The following is a 6,172-nucleotide window of genomic DNA, read 5'->3' on the forward strand; positions in this document are numbered from 1 at the left end:
TACATATTCAAAAATTAGGCTCTCATCGTCCTGGATAACTTGTATTTTCAATTTTGTCTCCTCTTCTTTTTTCTTTGCAGGAACATTTCCTCTATTTCCTCAGGTAAGTAGCCTTGTCTTTTCTTTGCAGGATATTTTTCAGGCTCCTGCTGGTATCACTTGTTGCCCAGAGTAATGCATTTATATTTCGGACTTCCTGGTCCTTCTTCAGATGCTGAACTGAGCACATTTTGTTTGTATATCCCTTGTGCATGAGAGCTTGGATGGAATAAAAATCCTTTGTCCAAAATCCGGGTCTGATTGCCTTCTGTTTAATTGTGCCTCCGTATGACAGGGCTGCAAGGTGAGTGAGTGAGTTGGAAGAAGCAGGTCCTCTTAAATAGAGCAGGTGGGCGGAGTTAGCCTTTGTTTTGCTCCTGAATGGCTGTGGATCCATGCTTTTCCGAAATTGTCCGTAGCTTTATGGCTCTTTGAAATATAGTCTCACCTATTGTTTTTAGGAGTGGGAGCACACCCCCCCTCACCAAGATGAGGTCCAGACAGTTAAGGAAATCACCCAGCTTGCACAAAACATTTTTCTTTTTCCTCTTCAGTCATTTGTCCTCCAAAAATCCTCTCAGAATAGGTTTTTCTTACTTCTTCACTGAGGTTAGGTTCAGGATTAGGTGACTTGGAAGGTATGTATAGTCCAAAACATCATGTCTGAGAAAAAATCTTTTCTTCTACAGCATGGAAGGAAGTGGGGCTTCAAACCCTGGCACCAGACTGACAAAGGGGCACGAGCTTGTCAGGGGTTAAAGATTAGAAATTCACCGCCAAAGGCGGTGAACTTCAAGTGCATAGGCCTTCCCTCCGTCCAGAAAGCCAGAATCATCCGCCCCACACTCAAAAATTAGAATAAATGGACTTACATATTCAAAAATTAGGCTCTCATCGTCCTGGATAACTTGTATTTTCAATTTTGTCTCCTCTTCTTTTTTCTTTGCAGGAACATTTCCTCTATTTCCTCAGGTAAGTAGCCTTGTCTTTTCTTTGCAGGATATTTTTCAGGCTCCTCCTGGTATCACTTGTTGCCCAGAGTAATGCATTTATATTTCGGACTTCCTGGTCCTTCTTCAGATGCTGAACTGAGCACATTTTGTTTGTATACCCCATGTGCATGAGAGCTTGGATGGAATAAAAAATCCTTTGTCCAAAATCCGGGTCTGATTTCCTTCTGTTTAATTGTGCCTCCGTATGACAGGGCTGCAAGGTGAGTGAGTGAGTGAGTTGGAAGAAGCAGGTCCTCTTAAATAGAGCAGGTGGGCGGAGTTAGCCTTTGTTTTGCTCCTGAATGGCTGTGGATCCATGCTTTTCCGAAATTGTCCGTAGCTTTATGGCTCTTTGAAATATAGTCTCACCTATTGTTTTTAGGAGTGGGAGCACACCCCCCCCTCACCAAGATGAGGTCCAGACAGTTAAGGAAATCACCCAGCTTGCACAAAACATTTTTCTTTTTCCTCTTCAGTCATTTGTCCTCCAAAAATCTTCTCAGAATAGGTTTTTCTTACTTCTTCACTGAGGTTAGGTTCAGGATTAGGTGACTTGGAAGGTATGTATAGTCCAAAACATCATGTCTGAGAAAAAAGGGTTAGGGTTAGGGGTTAGGGTTAGGGGTTAGGGTTAGGGTAGGGTTAGGGTCGTACATAGGAGGCGCAGGCCAGTTAGGATTTGAAGGTGAAGCCCTACTCCAGCGAAAATTTGGGAACCTTGGCGCCCTCTTCCAGCCGGAGACGGGAAATGCACGGTCCATCCTATGGTCCGGTCGGCCCCGGTAATTAAAGCTGAGCGCACGGGGATTTCTGTAGTGTCTCCTCCCGTAGCGCACCGTGGTCCAAGCACCTCCATCCTCCTCTCCGTCGTAGAAGTGCATGGCAGGTGTTACGGTTTTTCCACCAGGCAAGAATGTAATCAAAAATAGAAAAACTTGCAAACTTTGAAAAAAGAAAAAAAGAAAAAAGCGGGACAACCACTTAAATGAGTGTTTTTATTCACAAAAATGTAAAAAAATAAATAAATAAACAATACAAAATTAGAATAAAGTGTGCTCGCTACGCGTTTCGGCAAATTCTGCCTTCATCAGGCTCTATGCACACCACAACAGCTACAACTTGGCTGGACAGGCGTAAAAGTGAAGTGAGAGACAAAAGGTGGCTGTTTTATTCACACTGTCTTACCAAGGAGCACGCGTCGGCCTCATGGGCCCTGCGTGTCCTGAGCCATGGGCCCTGTGCGTTCTAAGCCCCTCCCCTGCATGCATACTGCTAACCAGGCAAAAAGACACGTGAAACAAAACCTTTTCCTTCCAACCATGTTATTGCTTTATGTTTAAGATTATTTAAATTTCTAATAACTGATTAAGGGTTGGGATTAGGGTTCAGATTAAACTAAAGGTTAGGGTTAGAAACAGGACCAGGGGTAGGGTTAAAGTAATAATAATAATCATCATAAAACAGTAATAAGAACCATAAGAACAATAGCCATAATAACAGTAACAATGATAACAAAATCTCTCACACTGTTCACCATAAAGAAAAACCCTGGGTCATGAGAAAATGCTCCACCAGTGGGTTATGCACCTATCCATTATGAGCAATATTATATTTATGTTGTCACTTTCTTGTGCTAACAAAAGTTTCGGTTTGTCCCACCAAATGTTAATCCCACAAAGAACAGGAAACATGATTAATACAGTCTTGTGTTTTGGGTCTGTATTTTTTAAAAAAGTTATCTATGGAAATAAAAGTTAAACCGTTTTTGAGGAGGTCACCTTGTTGTTCTGTCAGGGCATCACTTTTCAGTCAAAACCATGATATTGTGGGGCCATAAAGGGCTGTCCCCTTACACACTCTACCCTGAATGGACTTAGTGGGTATTCCACTTTAAAAAATACCTCCAATGTTCCAACATTGCTCTGGCCGTGTCCTCGGTCCAGTGAATTGCATCTTTTTCTGTTGCAAAATGCGAGTCCTCCAGCAGGGGGATGTGTCTCATATTTTTTTTTTAATATGCTGATTTTGTAGTTTCATGTTGTTCTGCTCCATTGCAGATAAGTTACCAGAAAAATTAACCAAGGGAACCCAGATGACAGCAGATGGAAATCTGTGTTTAGCCATCTTCAGAGCCCGCTGGAGCTGTTTAACTGCAGTTTCTTTAATGTTCTGACCTTTGGCGTTAATGCCGGCTGCAATGACCACATTCTGAACCACCAAATCCCACGGAACGTGGGCTATCTCAAATAAAGCCTGCATGTGGCGAAAATTAGCACCTGGACACCTCTCAATCTGTAGATCTGGGATGGAATATTCAGGGATTCTGGATAAATTTGAGTCACCAACAATAAGACACCTTTTCTCCACTTCCAGAAACCAGTCAATCAATTCTCTGTTTGTTTCAGGGTGACGCTTTGCCTTGAAAACCTGCCGCTCTGGGGCAGGTAAGTCAACACGGGCTACTGGTGGCTCAGCACCGTCACCTGCTAGCTCCAGCCCTGTAATACAGCGTTCCTCCGCTGAAGCTGGAGATGCGCTGTCCTCCTGGCATTCTGTCACACCCGGGCTGTCCGAAATATTGTGATGATGTGGGGGGATTGCATGTTGTAGGGTGTTTTTCTTTTGCATGTTTGTGGTGCTACCTGTTTGTTGCATGCTTTCTATGGACACACCCCCCTTGTAACATAGCGCGCCGATCCACCGCACCTGCTCCTCATCAGGAGGGACTTATAAAAGTCCTGAGGAGGAAAGCCAAAGGCAGTCGCACACCGACAGCAGGCGCATGCACGCGGGGCGCGAGTGGGACGCCGGGACCGCCAGACGTCGGGACCGCCAGACGTCGGGAAGACTCGCTGTGATCGGGACACACACTCTGAGAGCGCTGGGCGCTGGGACCATCAGTCTGCAGAGCGATCGACACGCAAGGGCAGGGCAGGGACCCTGCCTGTGTGTAAGTAGCCGAACGGGCTTCAGCAGACTGGTGGAAATAGGTGGGAGGGCTAGTGGCAGCCTGCATCAGGAATTGCTTTTCGTGCTGCCGCTTGCCTGTTTCCACAGATTCCAGCGTGTCCAGGAGAGCCAGCTGGAGGTGACGCGGAGGAGTGCCGGTCACAAACCCCAGAGGCGGAACGGAGCCCGCCCCCCAGGTCTTTGTGTGTATGACTGGAGGGATCCTCGGAACAGCGTCGGGGGAAGAGAGACGTCTCCTGGTTTGGGATCAGTGATTCCCCCCTTTGAGCTGCATTTTTAAACCAGTTTTAACTGTTCTTTGGACTTTTAGGTCTCTTTTATCCTTTTTAACTGTTCCTGGGATTTTTATCGTGCTTTACTGTTTTAATCCGTGCCTAGAATTTTTAGACGCATTTTATGCTTGTTTTAAGTGTCTTTTAACTGGAACTTTTTGGCCATTCATATGTTTTTTCCATCGGAATAAATTGTCATTGTGGCCAAGAATTTGGGTCCTCTTTGGTGGTGTGCGTGCGCTCTCCCCAGATCATTCCTCTAGCCCTTCAATACCCTCATTCAATTTTTTGTTGTTTACCCCATCTTTCAACCCTCCAGGCCTTACAATATGATCCAGCCCCGAACTACCTGAAGCTGGGGGGTCAGCGTCCGTGTCCGCCTCATCCCCATCTTCCTCGCTGTCGTATTCATTATCGAACTCCTCCTCCTCCTCGTGAAGAACCTCCCCGCCGCGGTTCTCCTCTCTATCGGAGCTTTCCTCCTCCTGGGAGCTGTCCAGTGCTGAAATTCGGGAAGGTGGCGCCCGTGCTTCCGGTCTGGGAGCAGAGGGTGAAGTTATCCCCACAATCTGAGGGAGAAATTCCTCACGCGCCACGAAGGGGTTGCGGCGGGTCGCCGTTCGCGGTCCACGCTGCTTCTCGGGAGCGGCTGCTGGAACTGCATCTGGAGGCCAAGCTGGTCTCATGTCCGTCATAGTTCCAACTGATCGGTTTGTGGCCTCGTAACATTCAGATTGAATGCTCATGGAGACCCGCTCAGGTTGACGGGTCCTCTTTTTTCTTCCTCCTGATGTGCGCGGCCCCCGGCGGCTATCAGACCCTGCCGGGGGTGGTGTCGTAGCCGCTGGACTTCGCCGCTCCGAGTCTGATCTGCAGGTGATGATCAGGGCCTCTGCCTGATCGAGAACATCCTGCGTGATCCGAGGTAGATTTCTGCAAGCCCATCGTGTCGCCACGATGAAGGCTTCCCTCCAGTCTCGGGTTAAATCACCGGGGAGATCCTGTAAAAGTTTCTCCAGCCTCTTTTGGTAGTGATCCTGGAGGATCTGCAGTGTGTTCTGTCCCCAGTTTTTTGCGTTGCCCTCAATGAGGTCTAACACATCATCCGTGGGATCAGCGGGTTTAATCAGTGAGGTTAATGAGTCCACTATGCGAGCGATCATCAGAGGTTCTGGTCTGTCCGGCGTGATGGTCACGTTTTGTAAGTGATGCACCATCTTAATTACAGCATGTAATTTGCGGATAAGCTGTCCAAGTCTTTCATCTGCAGGTCGCCGGAGGTCCTGCCTAACATCTGCTGGGGGTCCAAATCTTGTCGCTCGTCTGGTAGGTGAGCCCCGGACCGCTGCTGCATAAGAGCGGGGCTGTGGAAAATAAGGCCGGGACCCGTCGTACATAGGAGGCGCAGGCCAGTTAGGATTTGAAGGTGAAGCCCTACTCCAGTCAAAATTTGGGAACCTTGGCGCCCTCTTCCAGCCGGAGACGGGAAATGCACGGTCCATCCTATGGTCCTGTCGGCCCCGGTAATTAAAGCTGAGCGCACGGGGATTTCTGTAGTGTCTCCTCCCGTAGCGCACCGTGGTCCAAGCACCTCCATCTTCCTCTCCGTCGTAGAAGTGCATGGCAGGTGTTACGGTTTTCCACCAGGCAAGAATGTAATCAAAAATAGAAAAACTTGCAAACTTTGAAAAAAGAAAAAAAGAAAAAAGCGGGACAACCACTTAAATGAGTGTTTTTATTCACAAAAATGTAAAAAAATAAATAAATAAACAATACAAAATTAGAATAAAGTGTGCTCGCTACGCGTTTCGGCAAATTCTGCCTTCATCAGGCTCTATGCACACCACAACAGCTACAACTTGGCTGGACAGGCGTAAAAGTGAAGTGAGAGACAAAAGG

Source organism: Oryzias latipes, chromosome 3 (genome assembly GCF_053564925.1).
Source record: "Oryzias latipes strain Hd-rR chromosome 3, Olatipes_Hd-rR_3.1".
Classification (NCBI taxonomy): Eukaryota; Metazoa; Chordata; class Actinopteri; order Beloniformes; family Adrianichthyidae; genus Oryzias; species Oryzias latipes.